This window comes from Grammomys surdaster, unplaced genomic scaffold (genome assembly GCF_004785775.1).
Source record: "Grammomys surdaster isolate TR1022 unplaced genomic scaffold, NIH_TR_1.0 126076, whole genome shotgun sequence".
NCBI lineage: Eukaryota > Metazoa > Chordata > Mammalia > Rodentia > Muridae > Grammomys > Grammomys surdaster.
The window spans coordinates 1,000,873-1,027,811 of record NW_021620885.1 but is presented as its reverse complement, the minus strand read 5'-3'; the positions used below and the strand labels follow the sequence as shown (position 1 = coordinate 1,027,811).

The 26,939-nt window shown below is 40.0% G+C and overlaps 1 pseudogene; it reads right to left on the bottom strand.

Annotated features, from left to right (window-relative positions):
* Positions 1-24,598: 24,598 nt before the first annotated feature.
* Positions 24,599-25,975, bottom strand: LOC114611067 (annotated as a pseudogene).
* Between the last annotated feature and the right edge of the window lie 964 nt (positions 25,976-26,939).

Here is a 26,939-nt window from a genome sequence, read left to right as displayed (position 1 = left end):
ACACCTCCACAATGATTTCATCATCATTCTGAGTCTTGGAACAAGGAATTGGACAGAAAAACATGTGTAGTGGTAACAGAGGGAGGGACATGTGTCTTTAAAAGGATGTACTTCCAAGGGAGTAAGAATGCTCAGAGGCAATGCTGCAGAAAGCCTCTCGGTGATTTGCATGATGCAGCCTTCCTCCTGCATTTTCAGTGGTGCATATAGTTCTACATACAGCTTCATGCATGGCCTATCTCATTAACATCTTAATATCTATGTAGGAGCATGCTTTAGCATTGTAATGAGCAGCAGGTGACCTTCCAGGACAGTGATGTAACCAGAGATTTTCCAGTAGCCACTCCTAGAATAGCTGTACTTGTTTTTATTTTATGGATAAGCCTAGCTTTGCTGGAAAGTCAGTGCTTTCAACAACTCATCTTCAGCTTCTCTCAAAAACTTACCAGTGGTCTGCCCATTAAGAACCATGTGTGGGGTGCTCTCTAGGCTTTGTCGATAGCAAGTAGATGCAGACCACTGCAGTGGGAGTCACGAAGGGTGGCAAGCTTGTTGTCTTCTGCCACCATCTTTCTCACTTCCACAGATACTTTTTCTTTGTGGGGCAGTGTCCTCTCTGACCCCTCTGTTGTCCTAACTCTCAGAGAGTTTCTGAAAGTCTGTTTCCCATGCTTATTGTGATTGGCAGCCATCTCTCCTTGGTCCGTCTCTATCAGACATCATGCAAGACTATGTTTGAGTGTCTTGAATAACAGAATCTTGGAGTTATAGTCACTGATGTGGAACATGGCTCTGAGTCAGTAGCTTCCTCTTTCCTCGGGAAATCCTCTGGTATGTAATTGTACTGCTCTTGTGTTTCAATCAGTAAGATGCTGGCAATCAACTTAATCTTGTCACCTAAGAGGAAAAAGAAGGAAGCAATGTTTTCTCTTTTCTAGATGACATAAAATTCTTCAAACTGGAGAAGGAAAAAAATCTCCAGGACAGAATGGGACAGGGTTTAATACAAAGAAAACTGAAATGTACTTAAAGCTACCTAGATACCAGGCAGTTGCCAAGCCTCGAGCTTTAAACACTCACTGAGCTGGTTATTTGGCATCATGCCATGTAAGCATGCAGATAATTGATTTCACCTTTAAATCACTTGACCAAGTTGCCCTGATGTTTTGGCATCATGCCAGAGAGGCTCAGCATGCAGCGCTTCTTTTCCCTGGGCCTTCCAATGTGCTCATAGGCTCACAGGTGCAAGTGAGGTACAAAGAAGTTCTTGTCTTTCCTATGAATTAATATAGGCTTCTACATGCATCTCATCCTTGGATATAGGAACACCTTTGTGTTTGAAATCCAATAAGGACATTCTTCATGGAGATAATTAAAAGCCTGTGCCCTCAGCCAACAAACAGGTTATAATCAAAAGTTCAATATAGAAGTTCGTCTTCAAAATTGATAAGTCAGATGCAGAACGAGGATGCAGATACGGGAGATCAAAGTGGAAATTGCCTCTGCTAGTTCCTTGAAGAGCAAATTGTTTTATTGACTTTTCCTCAATGTCTTTCTTGTTCTGCCTTGTAGGGATTTTTCCTTCTTTGCATTTACAGAAAAAAAAAAGAGTCTAGTGACTTATAAGGACGCAAACAAAGACCTTGACTAGCAGTCTGTTTTACTGGAAGCAGAGCCAACTTTGATGTTGCACTGTTTAATTACAGGGAAGCCTTCCATAACCTATAAGTAAAAGCCATCTCTGGCCTATCCTTTCAGAAAGTGGCAGAGAGTGCAGGCAGGCACATGATGACATCTTGGCCCTTCTGTAAGCAGGAGCCTAAGATGTTTATGCCAGAAGGAAAGGCTTTAGGGACCCCTGACCCTGTTCAGACATTGCAGCCTGGGTCTGGCAGAGACAAAGAAACTTTCCTGGGCTACACAACAGACAAGGACAAGCCCAGCTCCTTTCAAGACTTAATCAATTATAAGAAGGCAAGCAGCTGCATAGTTTTGTGAGATGAAGGGAGTCTCTAAGTCAAAGGAAACTGCTTCTGCTCACTCTGAGGACATCCTTCCCTGTGGACTGGGCATGGATGTTTCCTGTTTGCTGGAGAACTAAAAGTCATCAATGCTTTACAAACTGTGGCTAATGTGTATTTTCTCTTACTCTCTCCCTTCTGATGGATTCCTTTCTTATATTTTTAATATTCAGCTGTTACTTGTTTTTTGTTCTACTATTACTTTGTAAAAATTTTTATCACACAAGACATGAAATACTTGTGGAGTTGATGACCAACAGCACCATCGGGAAGCCTGGTTTCCCAGACCTTTGGAACACAGTCTAATTTTTTCTTGGGAACAGCAACAGATAAATATGAAGTTCTGCCTCCCAGAAGGCACATCACAGTGCGCTTGCAGGGTCTTCCTGGCTTTTACTAAGCTGTTGCTACCCCCAAATAGTGATGAGCTCATAAATGTTTAGCAAATCCTGGTAATGAATGTGGTGAGGCCAGAAATAGCCAGCAAGTGTGTTTTTTTAATCATGCATCATTTAGTGCAAAGATGACTCTTAGATGTTTTGGCAAATTAATTTGTATTGCACATTTGAGAAGGGAGAGAGCAGTGGGCGGCAGTCTTCAGAGCTGCGAGCTGCTTAGGTCTGCTAGTAAAGTTACAGTGTTGCAGGGGCTGGGGCATGAGGGCGGGGCAGAGCCACGAGGCACAGGTTTTTTTTGTTGTTGTTGTTTGTTTGTTTTTTTGTTTTTGTTTTTGTTTTTGCTATTTCCCCATAGGGTTTCAGGCGAAGCCCAGCTGGTCTTTCCCCAGTGATACTGTTTGACTTGCGCAAGTCATTTCTAAGATGCACCAGCAACATCTGCTGTAAGCTTTGAGTTTTCATCAGACATATACCCATGGACAGTCATGTGAGCCAGATATCACCCTTATCCCAATCAGCCTCTCACACTTGATACTTTGTGTACTCTGGCATCAAAGAGTTTACAGAGCCTGGGTGTCTGCTGTGGGTTGATTTAAAGACAGATGATGTAGAAGAGAAACGCCTTTGGAAGAAGATTCACCTTAGGTTCTCTCCTAAGGTAAGGGTCGAAAAAAGAAGGAAAGGAAGAGAGACTTAAGTTAAGGGACATCTAAAATATTAGACTCTCTGACCTTTGTCATCCCAGCAACCTCCAGAGTGAGCAGGCTACCTAGCAACCTGTAGAGTTACATCACAGCACACCCCAGTCCATGGATGCTGGTGAGTTCTTCCCATGTTTCTCTGTCCTCTTCATTCTGTGACTATCCAGTTCTTTACTCTCTTTGAAAAAGTAACAGGGATACAACTGTTTCTAGGCAAATCTTTTTCCCCTCCTTGTTTCCTCTAAGGTCTGCCCCTTCTGTAAAGCTCAATTCTGAGAACTATCCTCACTCTTTGGCTCAGAAAACAGAAACGTGGGAGCAGACAGCTGAGAAAAACCAGAAGGTTTTCATTAGCCAATGAGAAGCAGGTTAGGAACATGTTTATTGTAAATATGCTTATTGTAAGAATTGTTCCGCAGTCTTTGAGTATATACGACTGTCTTCTAAAAAGAAATACCCAAGAAACAATACTGATTTCTGCCACGTGGGGGAGCTGTGGCACAGCAGGCACGGAGAAGGCCCATGTTAGTTGTGGGAGGTTTGGTGGAGAGATGTGACTACTTACTGAGACCTTTAAAACGAGTTCAGTGGCAGGCAGCAAAATAAAGGCTTTTCATGTTATTTAGCAGTGGAACATTTGAATACAGGGATTGATGTGAGCTCGTTGACTATCTTCATGTGTGTTCAACATTTGAAAGGATTCCTACTTTAGGCCTTGGTGCTAAGTTATTTTATTGCTAAGCAGTGGGTGGCAGCAAGTGCTGTACAATCTGATAGTTTTGTGGGCAGATCGTTGTGGCAGCAATGGTGGGGGTGGGGCAGGACCATGCCCATGGCTCACATTCATGGAGGCCAGCTTATTGTGTCTAAGAACTTTATTTGTAGTATCTAATCTTTATCACAACCTTCTTGTGTAGAACTGGCTGTCACTCCATCTTCTGTGTGAGGGAACAGAGGGACAGAGCAGCTAAGAGGCTGGCCTAAGACAACTGTGCTAGTGACCAGTAAAGCCATGATCCAGACTTAGGCATACTTCCAAAGACTACCGTCCTAACCAATGCTGAGATCATCTTCTATTATCGAGGTACAGTTGGACTCCATCTTTGGATAACTTCCTTCCTCTTTGCCTTACTGACTTTGACTACTGAAGTTGGAATACCTATTTTGCACATGGCTGAGCCCCAGTTGCTTTGATAAGGTAACTGACCTGTTGTCAGGAAAGCATTTACCACATGCTTACATCCTCTGCCCTTACTGGGGTTTTCAATCCTGGCTTTACATCACTGAGAGACGTGTTCTTTGAACAACAACACATGGCAATCACTGAGGCCCCGGCTTCAGGGTAGAGCTAACTCAGGAGACCCGGCTGGTTTCATGCTTACCACTCATGTCTCCTAATTTATATTGTCCATCAGGGCTCATAAGCGTTAGTGCTCTGCATCACAATGCAGTGACAGCAGCTTGGGTCCAAGTCAGCTGCACTGACTGAGCACAGCCTGCACCTAGCTACATTGCCTTTAATGAATGGCCAAGCAGAACTTACCCTCGAGCTGCCTTTGGTAGGCCCTCAGCCAGTTTACCACCACAGCTACACATTTATCTCTATTAGTAGCTCCGATTGGAAAGTTGCCACTGGCTTCTGATGTCAGATAATGCGCCATCCAGCTCCACATTAATAAATAAAGACAGACAGTAGGAGAATCACAGGCTTTGGTCTGTCTTGGACAGACAGACTATGACTGTAGGGGCATTTGGTTCCTGAACAAATCAAAGGTGTATCTCTAGAATTCTTGTTGTGAATTCAAATCTGGACAACTGCTAGCTTGTGCCTAATGCTGTGTGAGATAAATACAAGGGAAATAGACCAAAAGTGTTATCAGTCATAGAGCTCCTTGCAGTTTTGTATGAAAAAAACAGTTCAGTGGAAGTACTACGGAAAAGGACATGAGTACATTTGAGTGAGGTTCAAGGTGTGTGGTTCAGACAGTGAGAATCGGCGGCTTTCAATTGCAAAAGTGATCCTGGGCCTAACACAGAGAACACATGCATGCTGCTCCAGCATCTACATCATTCTTAAGACCTTCAAAAACACAAGAAGCTAGTCTGTACCTGCCGTGGTCATAGCTCTGAAATAGAGCATGTCTGCCAAGATTGAGTAGCAAACTGGCTGGTATTATTTCTGCCATGTTAACTGTGGATTCATAGATGAGCAACTGGCTGTTTGGATCGGTGTGAGAGATATAGTAGGACTGTTGAGTGTCTTTGTTACTAGCTCTGAGGCTTGGGCCATTTCGTTCCTTTATTCACAGTGTTCAACAGCATGACATGGTCCAGTTGTATAAAGCATTCATTCATTCATTCGTTCATTCATTCATTCATTCATTCATAGATGTTGGTAGGTGCTAGATTCTGTACTATAGCTAAGAGATATTTTAAGTTTTGTATAGAGAAAGTGTAGATTTTGGCATCAAGATATCTGGCTATAATCTTGGACCTTGAAATTCAATTTACACACCTTGAGTTTTTGCTATTGTTGTTTTGGGCTCCATGTTTATCAATGAAAACTTGGCTATCTCTCGTTGTCTATAGATTCTACTTTGTTGTAGTTTAAGATCTTTCTCAAGATTTTGTTCAAAGCAGTGCACAGTTTTTTAGAACAGTAGTATTAAACCTAGACAACCTGGACAAGTTTTTGCCTTACAAATGTTTAGTAGTGTCCAGAAATACTGCAGGAGAGGTAGTAGAGCTTGCTGTTCTCTAGTGGAGGAGATCAGGGTACTGTCAAGCACTCTGCGACATTCGAGACAGCCATCTGTAAGAGTTAAGGAACACAGCAAAAGACTGTGTAAACAAGGCAAAGCTGGTAGGCCTCTGGATCCTGAAATCTACTAGAACACAGGCTTGGTAAAAAAGAAACTAATATGTACAGACTTTATTTCTTACTGCTGGTTCAAGTTATACCTTAACTTCTTTACTGTGGTTCTCTGATAATTCAGAGTTCACGCGTAAGCATTTCAGGTGTCTAGTCCATCTCTCTCAGTTTTGTCAAGTCAGAATCTACCCCTACAGCTCTTAATATCTCCAGGAGGGTACCAGGTCCAGTCTGCTGTCACCCTGGGTCTTTCATGTGCCTGCAGCCATGCACATATATTTACTGGCCTTCAGCCACCAGTTCTTATCTATGCCCTCCTGGTCCCCAGTGTAGTGTCCCATAACTGTCAGCTCATAGGTCTTGTCACATCTGCAATGACATGGTATAAGAACAGTTCTGGGTTACTTCCTCAGCCACTGTGTCCTCACTTTCAGGCCAACAGAGTTTTTCAAGCTTGTTTTGTAACCCCTCTGGGTTAGGGAGCCTCATGTTAGTATTCTTCAGACTCTGTCTACATCTGACCTGCCTTCTCCATTGGTTCTTATAGTACATGCTTGAGGCTTCTTTTGAAAGGGGTTCTGTTGCTCTCTTCAATGAAAACCTGGAAAGAGAATTGCAGTTTCTTCTACTTTCTGATCCCCTGCAGTACACAACTGTACAGCCCCCTCTATTGTTGTCTTCTGGAACATGTCCCTCTGCCATCAGTAAGTAAAAAAATATGACTTCTAACCAATCTGACATTCTTTCTAATCTTACTGTGTATAGCATAAATCAAAGCTCTTATTTTTAAAATCAAAATTGCCATTTCCATAAATGCTTTATTCTTTGAAAATCATTGCCCTTGAAATAGAAAAAAAAACACCACTGTGTATTAAGTTATTAACTCTGCCATGGACTTGAAAATCCTAAATATAAGAACCGGCTTTTTTGTAATCCAGCTGCGTCTGGCTTCCCCTTGTGATATAATGCCACAGATTCAATGGGTAGTGAGTTTCAGGACTAAAATATTATGCAGGTGCCTTAAAATGAGATCTGCAATTTACAGAGGATGAACAGAAAGGGAAGAAGAGAGGGAACAGTAGAGGGAGAACTGGGTGGGTCAGCAGTAGGGAAAAGCTGGATGACATCAGCGGTAGGGAGGAGCTGGTTGATGTTTCTACCCTGCATAACTATGACCTGAGTGTCTGAAAACTGAGGTCTGTAGCATGTGCTTTCTCATCTTATATTAGCTGCTCTGATATTAAAATACCAACTTCTTCCCTTAATTATCATAGGAATAGAGGCCTCTGGGATACTCACCAGGAAGAAGGAGAGCCACAGTCAATTTTTCTTTGAGACTAGTGATAAAAGGAAAATGGGCTTGGATAATTGAAAATATTTTTTATAGTCATTTGTCTAGGCATTGCTCGGATATTATTCAGACCTCAACTAATTTCTTCAGAATTCATAGACATTTTCAGAGAGAGGGGAAGTACTCCCTAATGGGACAAATTTAACTACCAAATTAAGGAATTAAGGAATCAATTTTTAATTTTCTCTATCTATCTATCTATCTATCTATCTATCTATCTATCTATCTATCATCTATCTATCTATCTATCAATCATCTATCATCTGTCTATCTCTCTATCTTTGATATATCATCTACTTCCTTATCACATAATTTTTAGTGTGGTTGACAATTTATGTAATTATTTAGGAGACTGAAATTTGATTTCTGAAGCTGTGAGGCAGGAGCTTATCTGGAAAGCATTGAATGTTGTCACACCCATCAAACAATGTGGTTTAGTCCAACACCTGGAAGATGTTAGCTAATTATATGACTATGAAAAAGACAAATTTTAAATACAACTTAGCTCTCTTATCTTCTCAAAGACCCTTTTTAACATTATTGGCTCAAAATCTGTACATTTCCCCCAAGTCACATGTGGCCTACACAGCTTTCCTAGAATCTAATGTCAACATGAAGGTATTTCCTGCATTTAGTAAGTTAAGCTGTTGATAACTAAATACTCAATCTTCCAACTCAACTATGTTGTCCAATTTAGAATAGCTATCTGATAAACTGTGTGACAAGTTGCTGTTGCCAATCTAATGAATGTGTGTCACTGATAACCCAAGAGCTAAAAATCCGTTAGGGCTGCAAGTCAACTTTTCATATTTTTAATAAAATCTAAGCTATTGCATGTAAATCTTTATTCTAATTATTCTCAACAAAAAACCTACATGAGCTGAAAACAAAACAAAACCAATATTCTAATAACCATATAATCAATGAAGAATCAGGATGAAAACTCACATGTTTGTCTGGTGGGTCCTGCTTCTGATTAAAGATAGACTTCTGATCCCGCAGCCAGGAGAACATTCTGAGAACAAAGCCATTCAGTCACCTTGCATCTGCCATTAGAAACATTTACTATGAATCTCTCTTTGTTGAAAAGAAGTGTAAACAATGAGATTTTCAGTCCAAAGTTACACTCTGGTGGGAGCTAACATTTTAAAGTCAGGAGCTCTAGGGAGAACACATTCCTATGGGGGCTACTACAGGATCCCAAGGGGAAATCACTAACCACCACTGCTGAAGTCACAGGCTAGAAAAATGCACAATTACACAGTATGCCTCCGCCAGTGCTTATAGTGTTACCTTATCTTGGAAAATGATTTTCTTGTTAACAGTGTTAAAGGATAACCCTCTGGGTTCACATGCTCACATTTACCTCAGAAGCAGAATGACTGATACCTCTGCTATTGGTTGCCTTCATGGCCCACTTCTCCCAGAGTTTTACTTTAAGATAAGATTTTACTTGCAGTCTGAACTCCAGAAGGAATCCATGCTGTGCACGTTCACCCATGGATGTAAAAAGCAAATATAGTACAGAAAGGACACAACACGACATGGGTTTCATTTTTAATCATATGTCAATCAGAGGGATTGTATTGTGGGAGAGGAGGGCTGTGAACCCAATCTGCCTCTACATTAGCTAATTACAGAGTGCAGAGTGAAACAGTTACCTCTCCCATCTTTCTTTGCCAAAGCAAGTATTTGAGGAAAATAGAGATAGGCTTCAGAATAATTTCTGTTGCTACTGGTCAGCATATCCTAGACGTCTAACCATTCTCCATGAACATGAACAAGCAAGGGCTTTTTGCCATTTAAAAAAAATCCTCATGCATCATGACAGATGAATAAATAAAAGCCACTGCGTTGTGTGCTACTGCCATCTGAAGTTTTATTTGCAGCTGATAGTGTTCCAGTGTCTCTGTTATTACAGATCCAATATTAGCTGATGTCACAGCTAGAGCCTATCACCCAGCAGCCACTGTGGAGGTAAGAGGTATGACACTGGGCTATATCTCTTAGACGCACCTGCTTTACATGTTCTGTTATTACTCGGGTCTCTGAATGCCTCAGTAGTCAGGAAAATGAACACAATCTGCACTCATCTTTGAGCTAATGCTATTCAATCTATAGAAGGATCTATGTGCCAATTTCACTCCCTCCTAAATGTTCATTTATTCAGGAGAAACACAGAACAGAATCTCTGACTCATTTGAAGCATTTTGGGATCTGTTTGATGAAGAAAGCAGTGGGGGTTGCATAGTTGTGGTTAAGGGAAATTAATAAAAGATAGGGACAGTCATGGTTTCTGTGGAAGGCACAAGGCTCCCACTGAGGTTTACTCAGCAAGATAAACCCTGCTACTGGCTGCCTCCTGCCTCCCCCCAACCCCAGCAAAGGCCTGGCAGGATAGAGTGTGGCGAGGATGTATCAAATCCCATCCACCCCACAGGTCAAAGTATTCTAATATTTTGTATTTATGTGGTACCTGGCTCCAGGGACCTCTCAGTGCCCACACAACATAACTCCATGATTACATTTTTCACAAGTCCCTGTAGCCATGGGGTGACCTCTGTGCAAATCTGACCAGAGAGCACCATGCTCTGAGTGAGGAAATGGAAGGTATTTGGAAATCTGGCTGAACTTGTAGTTTTAAGTGTTGTACTGCATGGTAAGTTAAAAGCAAAGGAAGTTTGGGTTGGCTACTAGAAAAAAAAAAAAAAACTTGTCTTTAGAGCAATATTAAGTGTGAAACGAGGTCCAAGAATGGAGTGGGCAGAGCTGGGAACAACAAAGGTGTCTGGGCATTTGGGATTATAACTAGGAAATAAAATAAGACCAGTTATCAGAGATGGGTCATCAGCACATGCATGTGCTCTGCTTGCTTCTTGTGTGTCAGTGGCTTATGTACACAGCGTATAAGAACAATGCTTATTTTAAGTGTGTGTTATAGCACCACTCAGTTTTGTGAGAGGAGATTGTAACAGAGGCAGGAGAAATCTGTGGCCCATGGAGCATCATACACATCGAAGCAATCTGAGACCTGGCAAACCTCCCAGTTCAGCAATTTAACACATTTATTGGGGGTAATAGAATACACCTCTATATCAAAGGGACATGTATTAAATCTGTCTCATTGTATATTCTGGATGTGTGTATCAGTGTCTTCACTGGATGTGCTGTGGAGCATATAGAGATTTGGGGATCCAGAAAACATAAACAACGACAACACTAAATGAGGCTTTGGTGTTTTTTTCCAGTAATGTCCTCAGTAGAGAGACTTACTTATTGCAGACTAATGTTGATAATGGTTCCATTCTTTAACCTTAATATTCCCAGCCTCTTCCCGCTGCCTGTTAGGAGAATGATATTCATTTTATTTGTATATGTATAAATACCAATATAACTTTTTCAAGTAGCTAGAATTGAAATAGGTTTATATATTGAATAATTTACTGGTATGTTGCCAATACTGTTAGAATGTTGAAAAGAAAAACAATAATTGCAGATCCTCATGATTTCAGGATTTTTTTTTTCTTCAGTGAATGAAAGTACTACAGATCCAGATCAGCTTAGACTTAGACATCAGAGACCCTTTGACTCAATGTTTTCTAGTGACTTCTTTAAGACTGCAGTTGCTCTGCTTTGCATGGAGACAGGAGTTCCTTGGGGGACACAAGAAACAACCTAGGAAGAACTCATGTCTCTATTCCATTACCCTCCCATCTGCACAGAAGGCCCTTGAGTGTCTGGCTTGCATATCTCAGGGATGCTGGTGACGCTCCTACCAAATGATAATGGGTCAGGGTGAGACTGGGACTTAGTGTGCGGTAAGCTAGGAATCCGTATCTGTGCTTCTCTGCTCAAAGTGTTTGATATGGGCCTGTATAGACAGGAGACAAGCATTTTCAGTCACCAGCCCTACTTCTAACAACACATTCCCTTACTTGTGCTTCTAATTATAGAAACACATTTCTATTTTGGATTACAACAAATAGCTAGTCTACATATTAAAACCTAAAGGCCAAAATTACAGGTGTTTTAAAAAAATCTTCTCAGTTATTATTAATTTTTTAGAGACAAAAATGCCAAAGGCAACACACATGCATTCAGTCAAGGAGATAATTTTGGCAATTATGGTCCACATAAACGGATAAGGCAATTAGGAAAGGTGCCAGTAGGAAAGGCAGTAGGAAAGGTACTTTATATGCCCACGGCAAAGTTGCATCCAGGGATGTTATAAAAAATCTGTTAGCCCCTCAGCCTTCTGCAATTCCTACTTCTTGGCAACTATTTGCATATCCTAAATCCTCATTAACTTTTCCATTTACTGTACATGCAAATTTGAGCTTGCCTATGCTATTATGGCTTTGAGATAAGTGCACTGGGGTAGCTGCTGCAGCCGTAGAACATTGATGGAACTTTTAGCGTTTATCATGGGCTGGTGCGTGTCCTTTCAACATATACTTCTGCTGGGTAACACATGTCTTCAGACAGAAGTCTCGAGTCATCAAAGAAATAAAACATGCAAGACGCTGAGAACTTGGGAGAAGGGAGTGGATTCACAGAGGACATAGAAGGCACAGGAGACGCAACAAAAACGGTTAACTCACGAAGGAGAAGAAACGGAGGGAGAGAAGGGAGCAGGGGAAATGCCTAAAATTCATCATGTAAATGTACAAAACCATCAAACAATAAAAAAAATTAAAAAGTAGTCAATTATAGAGTTTTAATTAAAGATCAACTTGACACAGTAATACCGACTTACAAACTGTGTCATTGGTATTCAAAATTATTTCTTAACATGGAATCCTCAAAGCCAAGGTATCTGAGTCAGAAGATATCACTGATTTAGACTTGATCTGTGTGTTAAGTTTTAACTTATATTCAACCAGAAGTGACAATGAGATCCCATTACATGGAACTCTTGCAAGTATCAACTGTTATTTTTAAATTATTCTTTATATAATCTTAGTTGACGGTAGTATTATCTTACTACTGTAATTTTAATTTATGTTACTATCAGTGGAATAAATTTTTTTTCTATGCCTGGGCCTCTATGTCTTTCTCTTATTTTGCATTTATTCCTCTCTGTCTCTCCCCACCTGTGTGTGTGTGTGTGTGTGTATGTGTGTGTATGTGTGTGTATGTGTGTGTATGTGTGTATGTGTGTATGTGTGTGTATGTATGTATGTGTGTATGTGTGTGTATGTGTGTATGTGTGTATGTGTATGTATGTATGTATGTGTGTGTATGTATGTATGTGTCTGTGTATGTGTGTGTGTATGTGTGTGTATGTGTGTATGTGTATGTATGTGTGTGTATGTGTGTATGTGTGTATATGTGTGTGTGTGTGTATGTGTGTATGTATGTGTGTGTGTATGAGTGTAGACCTGCACTTGCCAGATGTCCTATCCTTCTGCTATATGAGGGACTGACTCAGTTTCCAGGCTTGGTGGCAAGCACCTTTATTCTCAGAGTCACCTCACAAGCCTTGCTTTTCCTTTTCAAAAAATGATTCATTTGGATCGATCAGGTGGGGCTGGACACCACATTCTCTGTGTTTTGGTCATTAGTGGGTTTCCGAGATGGTCTCTGTCTGTTGCAAAGAGAATTTGCTTTGTTGAGGGGTGAAAGGCATACTTACTTTGCAGCACTTACTTTGCAGTAGTGGTTGTAGGTTCTCCTTCAAGATTCGTGACCTCACTAGACCAGGGAAGTTAGTTAGATTTTAATTTCCCCCTTGTTAAGTGGGGAAATCATGCATATTGTTATTATATACATATAATTATATGATACATGCATAATATATATTGTATAATAAGAATTAAAGAAAAAGAGGCCAGAGGCAATGAATTTGAGAGCAAGCATGGTGGGGAAGCTTACAATGGAAAGGGGAAAATGATATAATTATATCTTAACTTCAAACAATAAAAAGTGATTTATTTAGGTCTTGTGCCCATATGACTGTATTAGAATCCTAATGTTTGAGTCTGCCTTCCTGTTAGGTGTGCAGTGGTACAGCTACTGCACATAGAAACATGCAGGAGAACAGATTCTCAGTTAATTCCTTTGAGATTTTATAGAAGTAGATGATTTGTGAAGGACACAAAGTTGTGATTTTTTGTCACATAACAAAAAGACTTTTTAAAAGATCTGATCACTTAAAATCCATGAGGAGATTCTGTGGTCATCTATCGATTCCTCTTAAAGCTCTTTTGACTTTTTTTTCATGCCAGCACTACCATGAGACACACATAAAGTGACTCACTATTTTCAAAGGATGAAAAAACAAAAAAATTTTTGCTTCCTTGGTCATATCACCAAGGGTTTGAAAAGGGATAAAGATTTTGTGGCCAACACCCTTCCCTGGTTCCCAGAGGCAGGAGAAATGAAAGTATCATTTTAGTCAGGGTCTCTCTTTCTCTACTACAGACGTACGTGCTGAAGCAGTTTTTCCACTTAATATTCCTGACAAGATTATTTCAAAGGCACATTGCCAAGTTTAAAGGAATAGTGCAAAAGGCTGAACATGCATGAAGGTACCAAGAGATGTGATCTTGTGAACTTAGCCTTGCACTGGCAGTGACAGGGCATTGGGTTCTGGGGGTAAAAATGAGTCTTGTTCTGAATATACAGCGCAGGCATGGGAAGGGAGAGGATCAGTGGAGAAGGTGTGAGACCCAGAGAGACTAAACAGTGTGAAGCAAACAAATGGGAAGCTGAGCCTCTTCACACCCCTTTTCTGTCTGACCTCTCCCATTTTAGTTCTTCCATGAACGCAAAGCAGTTGCTTTTAGCGGAAGTCAGAAAGTGACTTTAATGTCTAGTATCGTTGACATTTCACAGGACTACTCAAAAGACTTACTCTGTATGCCATCAAAGTAAATGACCTTATGAAAAGATTTGAGGAATTTGTCTTCTCTTCATTTTTGTAGAGGACAGTGTGGAAAAAGGGTTGCTGTTAATGATTAAGTGCTGGACAGAATTCACTAGTAAAATCTCCCAGTCCTGGCTCTCTCTTGTTGGGGAGATTTGATCTCCTAGCTCATTTCTTTATTAATTGTTAGTCTATTGACTATGATGGTATATCTCTTCACAACTCAGTCTTGATAGGTTGTATATTTTAGGAAATTACTTTTTCTAGATCATCCATTTATTGATATCTAACTGCTCATTGTAGTCTCAGCATTATATTGATACCAAAGCCACATAAAGCCATTGTAAGAAAGATCGATAGCGAGATAAACGTGGGTGCAAATGTCCAGAGCAAATGCTAGCCAATTAAATATGCTAGTACATTAAAAGGATCATCATTCTAATGCTCCATTAGTGGGCAGGTAAAATAGTACACCTGCTATGGAAAACAGTGTAAAATTTCAAAGCAGAACATAATTTTATCCATCAACTCTACTGATTGTTTGCATATAAAAAGAATTGGAATTTGTGTCCTTAAGAGGCATCTGTTCTAGTATTCATAATAGTCAAGATGTGGAAACAAGCTAAATGTCTACCAATAGATGAATGAACATATATATATATGTATATATATGTGTGTGTGTGTGTGTGTGTGTATGTAGACATATATATGCATGTATATGGTATTATATGTATATATAATGGAATGTCACTTGACCTTAGAAAGGAAAGGAATCTTATAGTATGTGTCAGCATGAATGAGCTTGGTGAACATCTGCTAATTGAAATAAGCCAGCCACAGAAGCATAAATCTGTGGGGCGGTAGGCTGTGAGAGGCAGCTGGGTACCTGGTTGAGCACAGGCCTCAAACCCCAGATAATACCCTAATAGGATGGTACATGTTTGGCCTTGCTCCTGGGGCCTGGTTCCTTTCACTTATCCATAGTCCCTCCAAAAGGAAGGTTTGTGGCTTTAGGTCACATAACACAGGTAGCACAGGTAGAGGGCATGACTACAGGCTACAGAGCCTCAAGAGATCTCCATATTAATGAAATACCTAAAGACCAGAGGGCATAGCCAATTAAGCATTTCTTCCCAGACCCTCTTCCTACTTACAAAAAGTATTTAATCTCAGGCCTGCCTTGAAGACACATGGGGTATAGCTTCATCCACTTTCTGCCATGACAATAAACCTTTTAAAGCCATGGACTTCCTCTTGTCTTTGGGGCCCATGGTGGAGAACCATAGAGGTGGCCTTCAACCATTGAGCCCCCGGTCCAAGAGATCTGCCCCCATGGGACCTCAGACTGAGATCTCCCCATGCCCAGAGCAGAGTTCTGCTACTTCTCACAGCCTGACATCCACCCGGCATTGTGTGGAGTAAACTCATTCAAATTCCTACACTTCTGCCCTCTGAGCTGTGGTTCAAGCTGCCTAGGGTGGCAGATGTGCAGGAACCACAACTCAGCCAAACAGGACCCATACCCATGTGCGAGCTATAGACCCACATAAATCCTGCCGGACTCCACTCATATGAGGCCTGTCAGGTGGCTGAACTAACCAAACTGTAGTTGAATGATGGTTTCCAATAACTGAAAGGCAGAAGAATTATACAGTTGTTACTCAGTTGAATATCGAGTTTGAGGAACGCCAGATGAATACCTTCTGGAGATAAGCTATATAGAAATTTCCCTGTAGTTAAAAGTACTGTATTGTGCACTGAAAATTTGCCAGAGTCAATAATACTATATTTAATAGTAACAAAAAGAAAGAAATTTTACCTAGAAAAATTTAAATATGTTGCACAATCCACAAAAATGTAAGCATAAAGGATATTATTGAGACAAACAACAAATTTTAACTTAAGGATATTGAGTTACATAACAGTAATTAGATTTTTTCTACTTTTCATTTTTGGTAATTGTGTTTAAGAGGATGTTCTTGTTCTTGGGGCATGATATCTGTACTTCTGTCACAAGTGGCAAGTATTTCATAATATGTGAATATGTATGAGAATATATGCATATAACAAAATGTAGAATATTAAGGCAAAATGTTAATACTTATTGAATTTGCGTAACAGGTATATTGGAGGTCTTTATACCATTCATGCAATTTTAATGTGTTTTTGAAAATTTATTTAAATAAGGAGTAAAATACAAAAGAAACATACATAGGAAAGACCTTCTCGGTTTCTGTTATTAAGAGTGTGCAAGTAACACTATGGGTGGATTTTTTTAGAAATGGGCTGAAATATAATCAAACAAGACTAAATTCATTGAACTGAATACACCTTATTTAGGATTCAAAATTTAATGTGTCGCTTTAATCACTTGATGGAGGCAAAGCTGATTTGTTGAACTGGTTGATCTAAATGCACATTCATACAAAGTTGGCTTACAGCTAGTAAGGTTAAAGAGCTTATAGCACTGTTCCTGAATCCTAAAGAGGGAAGAGCCTGATGCATCAGAAATAGGGATGCTGGTTAGCTGTATTTGTGTGCATTCTGTTCTGCTGCCCAAGTCATTCCCTCAGGGAAAGCATGACACCCCCTTCACTGCCCTCTAAGACCTCTGAGTCACCAGTTCTTTGCCAGTTAGGTATAATTTAGGGGCATTTCAGTATAACAGGGTTGCTGGTCTCGATGGGATAATGTCATGGGAATTACAGAGAGCAGGTGGTGAGTAGTTACTACAATGAGATCATGTTTAAGATGCTAATTACCGGATCTTGACTCACAGGAGTCTCTGGCAAATGACTCCTTAGGAATGAGATAGATAGTGGAGGGCTTTTGAAATGCACAGGCAGAAAGTAATCAGGTTGGCTAGGAAGGAAATGAATCTGAATTGCCTCACAAGGGATTTAGAGCATCCTGTCCAGTGATCAAAGCAGAGACAGTATACTGAGCACCCCCCCACCACCATGGAATTAAGGAGGGGAGTCATGTCTTAACAGGCAGCACATGCCTGTGCCTTCTTCAGATGTTCTGGAAACCACTTACCATATTAATTACATCCAGCTTGCTTCTCCAGTACTTACTAGATACTGATCTGTTCTTAAGATGGCCCTTACCACCTGAATGCCACCATGACATACGGCATGATGAGTGGAAACAACAAGGGATAATGTAGGTTTCAGTGGGAAGGGACCAAACTTAACATTATTCTATCCTAACACATTATCTCTATGTTAAGATATTATGTAGCTTCTGTGTTAAGGGCACACCCCTTTTTATTTGGATAAAGAATAGAATGGATAAAGGATAGAAAAAGATATAAAAGAAAGAAGTAAAGCATGCTGGGAATATTCTGGTTGCACAAGAAATTCTCTTCAACATTCCTCATTGTGTTCTCTTCAGAAGGCCCATCTATAAGGGGAACCTCTGTAGAATTGGGTAGGCTGTAAGCCACTCCCGCAGTGCTGGTAGGTAGCCCTTTTTCAAAATCTTACTCTTTTAGGTTGGGTAACCACTCTCTTTTCTTAATGCCCTTTTGAATTTCTTCCCTACTGACCTTTACAAATACTATCTTGGCATTCATGGACACATCTTTGTGTGATTGTATTACCTGTTACCTGTGTGCTAACTGATGGATACAGTCACATAATGCCATACACCAACAAGTATTAACAAGCCCAAAGTACCTTGTATTTTTACTCCTATTTATTTGGATATTGTGGTCATGACAATTATTGGTCTTTTGAATAGTAAAACTATTAAATTTTTTATGGCACAAGTCTAAGATGTGAAATGTTTTATGATAGTCTACATTTAGTGCATCTGATATTATTCTTATAGTATAATACACTTTAGACATATTTGAGATTACCTTAAGGCCTGAAGAAATTGATAACTAAACCTTTAGTCAAAATGTTAATATAGTACCAGAAATATATTTAGAATCTGGTGCTTTTTTTAGGATGTCCTCTCTCCTCTATTTTTTATATCAAGAATCTGCTGTGTTTATTCTCATTACCAAAGCTTTTCCTAGATTAAAGCTTATTGAGTCCTATGGTAAGTCACTAGAGAATAATTTCATTTTTAACAAATTTGTTATATTTTAGATTGTAATTCTGTATTTATTAATTTGTTTTTCAAATGATAGGGTTAATTTCTTGAGATTGAGAGTGACTTTTATGTTTGTATGCTTAGTAGAACTAAGCACAGTGGCTAGTACTTAGTGTGCCTTAAGTACGGAGGATTCATTTCACCATCAATGCCTTTCAGAGAAAGGTAAGGTTTTTCTCTAACACGTTTTTTCCTAAGTGTCTTTGTTTTATACAGCTTTAATTCTGTTCTCTATGTATGCTGAATATGAAGTCAGAAGCTTCTGTCTCTATAAAGTGTCTGGTTTTAGGTTTTGTTTTCTGAGTTTAGAACAGACAGCTACAGTCAACACTGCTTTGTATACTTTGCATACCTTAGTATAAGACTCTTGGAGACTCCAAGAGCTTTCTCTGTCTTCATTGTTGTCTCTGTAATTACAGTAACTGAAAGCACATCTTTGAAATTCAGAACTGGCTCTGCAGTGATCTGTGGAGACATCCTTAGGTGTTTGTGTGGTGTAATGAGATTTATAGATGGAATCCCTTTCTATCTTCATAGACAGACTGAAAGCCTCGCCAGGGTTGTATTATCTCTGTGGACACCAGTGAATACAGGCACTGGAGTGTGAGGAGCCCCCTGAAACTTGTGCTTTGTGTAAAGTGTCAAGTCAAGGTTTCAGCCAGGTCCTACTGGATAAAAATAGTGACTCCCAACCACTAGGGCTTCAAAACTGCCATTGTGAGGAATCAACTGTGGCATGCTATCTGATAATATCTAGATCATTTAATTATTGAATTTACATTCTAACATCCTCCTGTTTTCAAATGAGTGGGAATAAAATTTACTCACCAGCCCTTGTGAGCTGACACCAGATACAGTTCTTTTTGGTATATGGGGTTTTGGTTGACACAAGTGTGTATGTGTGTGTGTGTGTGTGTATGTGTGTGTGTGTGCATATGGAGGGAAGGACATATTTTTATAGTAAAATCATAACAATCTGAGAGACTGAAGGAACCTACAGGTTTCATTTTTCCCCAAAAATATCTATGATGCTCCTATAATAAATAATCTCTGTGTCTCTTGAAGGCAGTTGCCTTATATTGTTATGTTTCTAAAGACTTGAATAAAAACCAATTGCTCACACTCAGCTTTCACTTCTAGCTGTTAAACTGCATCTTCAATGAAAAGGAATGAATGACAATTGCTTAGAAATGTTCTCATCCTCAGACTTCCTTCCTAACTTGATGATAGTTTGAAGTCAGGCAAATAAGTATTCGGTAGACTGGAAAAGTTAAGCATTTCCTGTTTGAATGGGTTGTGAGTACCATCGGCTGAGTGCATGCTAAAACCAAGAGTAAAAATTGTGTGTGTGCATTTGCGTGTGTATGCATGTGTGTATGAACATGTGAGTATATGTGTGCTTAATGAAACAATGTTCACAAGATTAATATTTTATTATGAGGTCATCAATTTTGCTTATGTTCACTGTAATTTTGGAAGTGCTTAAAGGACCCTTTCTATTTTTGCATAGGAAAGGTGCTAACTCAATAATCAAAATCAATTCCCTTCTAAATTTCATTTAATCATGGGTTGCCATCATGACTTCTGATAGCCAAAGGGATCATCGAGGTTAAAATGAGAGGCAGGGAAAGAAATAAAAGTAGATGCCTAGGTAGCAGTGTGTCTCTGGAGGAACATTAACATTCTCTCCTATTCTCCAGGCTCATCTTTGTGTTTTCTCTTCACAGTCACAGCTGTGAGAGTACAGATTTGTAAACAAGAGCCTGTCTGCATCTTCTCTGATATTTGGCATTTTCTTGATATACCCATGGTATAAGTGAAATGGGTATTGCTGACCAGGACTTCTGAGTTGTTGCTATTAATAGACACAAGGAGTTAGTTAGATATGAAAATTCATGCACTTAATATATTATCTCAGAAAGTATTTCTTCTCAAAACAGAAGATACTGGGTTAGTAAATGTCTCTCTTGGAACACATTCCCAAACCTGCCAGATGGTCCTATTAAACAAAGGGGAAGTCCAGTTATCCATGGTTCGTCAAAAACAATTGTGACATCATTGCCTAGCAAACAGCAGTGCTACATGTTAGTGAACCAAGAAATGACATAGCATTCCCTTCAACCAAGGAAAGCTGTGTTCTGTAGAAACTCATTTATCCCAAGAACAGTTGTTTTTTGGATTGTTAACCAATATGCCATGAAACTATGTTAACTCTTTTTGGCATTAGAGGACGTTACCAGCTCTAAAAGAATCTGTGGGATTTATGCATTGCTATGTAAAGGAAGTCTTTTTAAAGGGGAGTTTGGTTGTCTGTGTCATAGAGAGAACTCCCACACTATCCTCTACTTATAGTTTTATATTTTTGAAATAGAAAGTCATACTTTTATTGGCCCAACCTTTGCTAAGAATGCAACTTTGTCAGAACATTGTGTTAGGCATGAGGTCTGAAAAGGTGCATAGAACAGAATCCTGAGCTCATTGCTTGCCTTCCCCCAAGGCTTCAACAGTGCATGTCTGCTTCCTCTGTAGCAGCAATGGTTAAGCTCTGTTGGGCAGATGGCCACACCGGAAGTAGTATTGAAATGGTCTATTTGTGTAAGTGGTGAGAGGGCTTGTAGTTTTCATCCTATTTACAAAGGGCTTCAGAATAAATATTTTATAACTGTCATTCTGGTAATTTGAGATCAGAAGATACATTTGAAATATTGACAGTGGTAGATTTTAGAATCAAGATTACACGTTTAAATCAAGAGTTGACAAAATTTAAGCCCAATGGAACAAATCAGATGGTTCTGCAAGAGTCTCTTAATTTTTGCCTTCCTTCAGGGTAGAGAAAATCTTACAAGCACAGCTCACTGGGCATCTTTGTATAAGACACTGTGTACATAATAACTACAAAACAAAGGACTTTGTTTTATCATCAGCAACTGATCTATTTCTCCTTCCTTTTGCTAGATTCAGGGTGGAAGTTAAGAAAACTCACTTCAGATACGGAGACTTAGAAATGGAAGCTTTATTTTCTGAGTGCTCAGGGAGGAGCCCAGTTCAAAATCTAAACTCTTCCCTAAAGGGAGACTATACAACGTTTAATAGGATAGGAACACAAAGCAAGGGTCAACAGGGTGGGCTGTTGTATTGACCAATCATATTTTGATACAAGGGGTTAAGCAAGGAAGTTAACATTGATAACTGAGCCTTATCCAGGTCACCTGCTTTCAGGGCCCTTGAGTAAGCTTTTGTAGTCAGGTACCTTCCTGGACTCTGACCTGGAATATAGAGTGATAAGGGAACAAAGGAGAGGGCAAGCAGCTCGTAGTCAATTAAGTCAGGACGCATGGCACATTTATGACTTGTGTGCCTTATTAGATAACAGGATAACAGCATCTCCCCTCTTTCCATCCTTTACTGGTTAACAAACAGAAACACATGAAGAAGCAGGATACGAGTTGGTTCCAGGGACTGGGGAACATGAACTCAGTTTGGATCCTGCCAGCAAGGTGGACCTGTTCCTGAGATGCCTAAACTCAGGAAACTACCGCCCAACACTTAATTTTTTTAAATTTAATTATTTGTGTCATTATACAATCTCATTTTCACGTTTTAGAAACTAGGATGTTTTTTGGAGTATTTTCCTGCCATTTACAATTTTATGGATTACAATATTTATAATTTATAATTATAACATACTTTTAAATAATATATGTTTTCATTTTGTGGTGATTTAATTTGTGAGCACAGTTTCCAAGTTTCTTATCTGAAAGGAAAGAAAAACAATTGCTGACCCAAAAGTAATAAGACCTCACAACTTACAGAATAGTTTAAGTTTTTACTTAGAATCTGGATTGACATCTTATTTAAGTTCACATCTCATAGCTAAACAGTATCCCAAGGAGAAAGGTGCTCAGAAAACCTCATATTTAATTGTAAGTTTTTTCTTTGAAGTTTTTTAGATAATTTTTAATGTAGGTACACAAGTTGCAATAGTGAAAAGACTTCTTGTGTGAACCTGTAGCGAATGTAAGTAACACTCACTGAATGTTTTATCTGATGCACTAAGGACGGATGGGTATACAGCATGCAAAAATCAGGAATTCTCAATGGCTGGGAGAACAGAATCTTTGATTAAAGAATCTATGTCATTATTCCTTGTTAAGGACATTAATCTCTTCCAGCCTTTGTTCTGCTAAATCACAAGGTTTCTTGACTTGTGATTTAACACCTTGTCACAGAGTTCACAGAAATGTTGTCTTCTTGAATAAGAAACAAAGTGTTGTCAGCTGCTATTTGCCAGGCCCCAAGTCAGAGCTTTATGTACAGGGATGTGAACTTGTAAGAATAAACTTTTGTGACAGGAAATGCTGTGCAGGAAAACACTGGTCTAAATTTACTCAGCCCCTGATCTGAGCACCTGGGAGTCTGACTTCTGTCTTCTGGACTTGAAGATTCATCCCATGGCCCCTGGAACTCTTCTAGGGACATATTTGGAGGAAGTACTGAAAAGTGAGGCTAACTTGAATCAGACATCTGCCTGCTGGCTCACGGGTTCTCATGAAGGTCCATAATATAAAGGCAGCTCCAACGGAAACTGATAGAGCCTGGTGTAGGGAAAGCCTGTAGCTGATTTGTTTTCCCATTTGTTCCTGGAGAGTCGATTTAATGGCTGCACAGGCACTATTGGAATGTGAAGAACTGTTTTAGGGTCACTCAAAATGAATAGCACTATTAGTTCTGACTGAAGATAAGCTGAATTAGTCTGCAGGTGTCTATGCTACCCTGCTTTGCCTCTCAAAGTCATCAACAGTCATCAGAGCCTGGGTGAATTTCATCACTGCCTCCTGGGAGGCTTGCTATTCGAGGAAGGTAATGGCTTTCAGCATGTCTTGAATGACCTTGAATACTTTTCCAAGGCCTGGGACAGTCCACAGTTCCTCATTTGAGATACTGAGTGTGTTTTTTGTAGATGATTCCGTCTGTGTGCATGTACATGCCATGACCATGTGTACATATCTACATATCTACATAGCATTAGACATATGTGACATAATAGGAGTTAACCATTATATTTACTGTCTTAAATATTATTTAATTTTCAAGATGTTATTATCCCAATATTCTCAAAAGAAGACTCTATCTAATAAGAATTTAATTGTCCTAGACCTGCCAAAATATTTGAACATATTGTTACTGCTTAAGCCACTAGATGAATTGTATGATACAGACATGTACATATAAATCCACGTATGGGCAATGTAAGACCAGAACAGCTGAATTGATGTTCCAGGCTTTCATTAGAATTGATCGCAGAATAAGCAGCAGTACAGCACCATTGTTAATTTTTGTTTCTTCTGTTAGTTTTTGTTTAGTCTGTTTGAATCCATAATAGATTAGCTCAAAGCAGTCATGTCAATTACAGTGTCCATTTGACATAAAAAGAGGAATGATTTTTAATAAAAAAAAAAAAAAACCTCTCCACAAGTCTTATTTGAACAGCATGAAGAATAAGGAGTATGTTTCTCTTCTGCACTCCCATATCATCCTGATGGCCATCTCTGAAATGCAGAGGACAGAGGTCAAGGGTCATGCTGTACTAACCCTAGATTACATTTGGCTAGTGCTTTTCTTTAGGAAGAGATGTAGAGACAACTTTGCATGTAAAGTCAGGTAACAGGTGAACAGGGAGAAAGCGTGGAATATAGGATGTTAGAAAACTTCTAATTTTCAATTACAAGAGGAAAGTTTCTTGAGTACAATAGGAAAGAAGATGGAACAAGTTAGTCAACATAGGGGAAAAGAGGACTTTTTTGTACTTAATTTTGAGGATGTAATATGATTGCAACATTTTCTCCTTCCCTTTTCTCCCTCCCAACTCCCTCACATATGCCTTCTTACTTTCATTCAAATGTATGGCCTGTTTTTTTATTAATTGTCATTGCATGCATATATAAATATACGTATGTGCACATACATATATACATTTGTACATGTTTACATATATATTCCTAAATATTACCTGCTCTATTTGTTTTTTTGTTTTGTTTTTTGCAGGTCAAAGATTGTGCTTTATAAACTTATTACAATGTAATAGTTTTAAAATATTCTTTTGCCTCCTGCTTCCAGGTGACTTCCTTTTGGGTAAATAAAACAGAAGTGGTCCACATGTTCTATGATGGCAGAGCAGCATTTGATCCAGGCGAGGCAAGGAGCTAGGCGAACTTACACAGTAAGTGACAGTCTATACTTGGTCTTCTCCCTTGACCACCCCAAGTCCTTCCAGAGGCAGTATTTACTTTTTCTGGAAGAAGCCAGTAATGGATACTTGTCTGTTGGCTTTGCCCAGAGCAGCAGCCCCTTTCTTGGGGTCCTTCTGTTCTTCTCTGGGCTCCCTTTTCACAGTGGCAGCAGGAGGTCTGTGTGCTGAGGCTGTCTTCATCTTAAGCTCCCCCTCACTGTCTGTGCAGGACTCACTCAGTCACTATGCAGCCTTCTTCATCCACAAAGGTTTTAGATTTCAGTACACGCTTTCATTTTCTTTTTTTTCTCCATTTGAATGTTTGATAGGAGGGGCTCAGTTTTTGGAATAGGATCAGGAGGTGGAGATGCAGGAGGTGGAGATGCTGAGTCTGCTTTATACATCCGAGGAGAGTCTGTGAAGACTTCGTCTTCACTGATGTCAGACTGAGGAAGCTTGATTCTTCTCCTCTTTTTCTTCAGGTTTCCAGTTCCCTTCACTTCCTCATCAGATAAGTCTACTTGCTTGCCCCTGTTGTTTCTTTCCTTTTGCTGCATCTTCACAGCTCTGACTTTCTGCTGGATTTCCTCAGAGCTGAGGGAGCTGCCAGCTTTGGTTCAGTGACAGACACTGGAGGTTGCTCCACCGTTTTTTTTTTTTTTCCTTTACTGCTCGTTCTGAATCCAAATTGACTTTAAGTTTACTTAGAGCAGCTTTTACAAAAAACCTCCTCATCACATTCCCTTTTCCTGGTGCTTTGCCCCCAGCGGAAGATGCACTTGTTACTTCTCGGGCCTCTGTTTTGGTTTCTGTGTTGGTGTCTTGGGTTTCAGTAGCAGCTTTAGAGATTAACATTCCCGAAATTCCTTTGGGCTGCTGGGAAGCCTGTTTGGAGGCAGGTGGAGCATGGCCATTGGTAGTCAGCTCATTGGCTTGTGTCTCACTTGCTGCCTGAAGATTTGATTGCTCAAACTTTCTGGAAGATGAGGATTCTGCAGGAGCTCTGGGGACTGCAGCTGCACACTGTATGACACTAAACTTGCTGCAGTTCTGCAAATTGCTTTTAAGGATGTCATAGTCGGTATTGAACAGAGGCCCACTGTCCTTTAGCATAGCTTTCTGGATGCTATACACATGGATGCTAGCAGTCACAGCTAACTTGGAATTCACTGCTTCCAGTTTATCTTCTCTCACTACTGCAACCTTGTGGTAAGAATATCCGTTCTGTATAAGACTGCCAGACACCAAGTAGGTAACATGCAGCTGAGCTCCCGTATTTTCCTTCCGTTTCCTTTCAACATATTCATAGAGCATCTGTTTGGCCTGGTTAACATGAACCCCTAGTGTATAGCTTAGCCACTTGTAAGTCACGATCTTGTTCTGGTCTGTGACGAACTCGTCTGTGTTTTCTAGATACAGCTGTTCGGCCATGGTGGTGCGGCTCCGAGCCCTTCGTTCAGCCCCCTTCCTGCTCTATTTGTATAATGTTATTTGAATGTATGTTTTCATTGCAGACCTTTTGGTATTATATAACTAGTTGGTGTGCTGTTTCCTGGGGGAAGACTCTCTCCTGCTCCCAGCATTCTTCAGTTTCCCGTAGTTCTTTGTATAGGGTTGAGGCCTATGGGCTTTTCCCATCCACTTTGACATTTTCATTGGTATCATCCTTGTTCAGCTCACATTTGGGCAGTCATGTTAGTGAGACTTTGTGGGTGTAGCTCAGATGTTACTGGGAGACCGTGAGAGTTCAGAGCAAACTCCCTGATCCTATGGCTCTTACAACCTGCCTGCTCCCTCTTCTGTGATGTTCCCTGAGCCTTAGATGCAGGAGTGTCTTTTAAATGGATCCCTTGGGAATGATCTCTGAAACTCTGCTTTTTGTTTGATTGTGCTCTTCTGTAGTAGTCTCCATCTGTTGCAAAGAGAAGTTTCCTTTATGAGGGTGAGGACTACATTGTTGTTAGAGATTATGCTAGTTTCATAAATTAGTGGTTGCAGTTTCTCCTCCAATAACAATTGTACGACCGTGAAGGGATGGTTTGGTCTCTGGTAGAGCGCTGGCTGAGATAGCCGGAGACCCAACAGGTGTCCATTGCCTGTGTAGGGAGGGCACATATCTCTCCATGCCCCCATATTCCAGACTCCTGACATGTGGTCTAAGATCTCCATTTGATCTGTGCCTTGCAGTCACATAGGGCTACAGGTAGAGGATGTTACTACAGGCTTCAGCCTCAAGAGATTTCCATATTAATGAGTTACCTAAAGGGCAGAGCGTAGCTTATTAAGTGGCCCTCCTCCCCCTTTTCCCTTCCTGTTTAGGTCAGGGCAGGCCTGACCTAAACTGGTGTGTGTGTGTGTGTGTGTGTGTGTGTGTGTGTGTGTGTGTGTGTGTGTG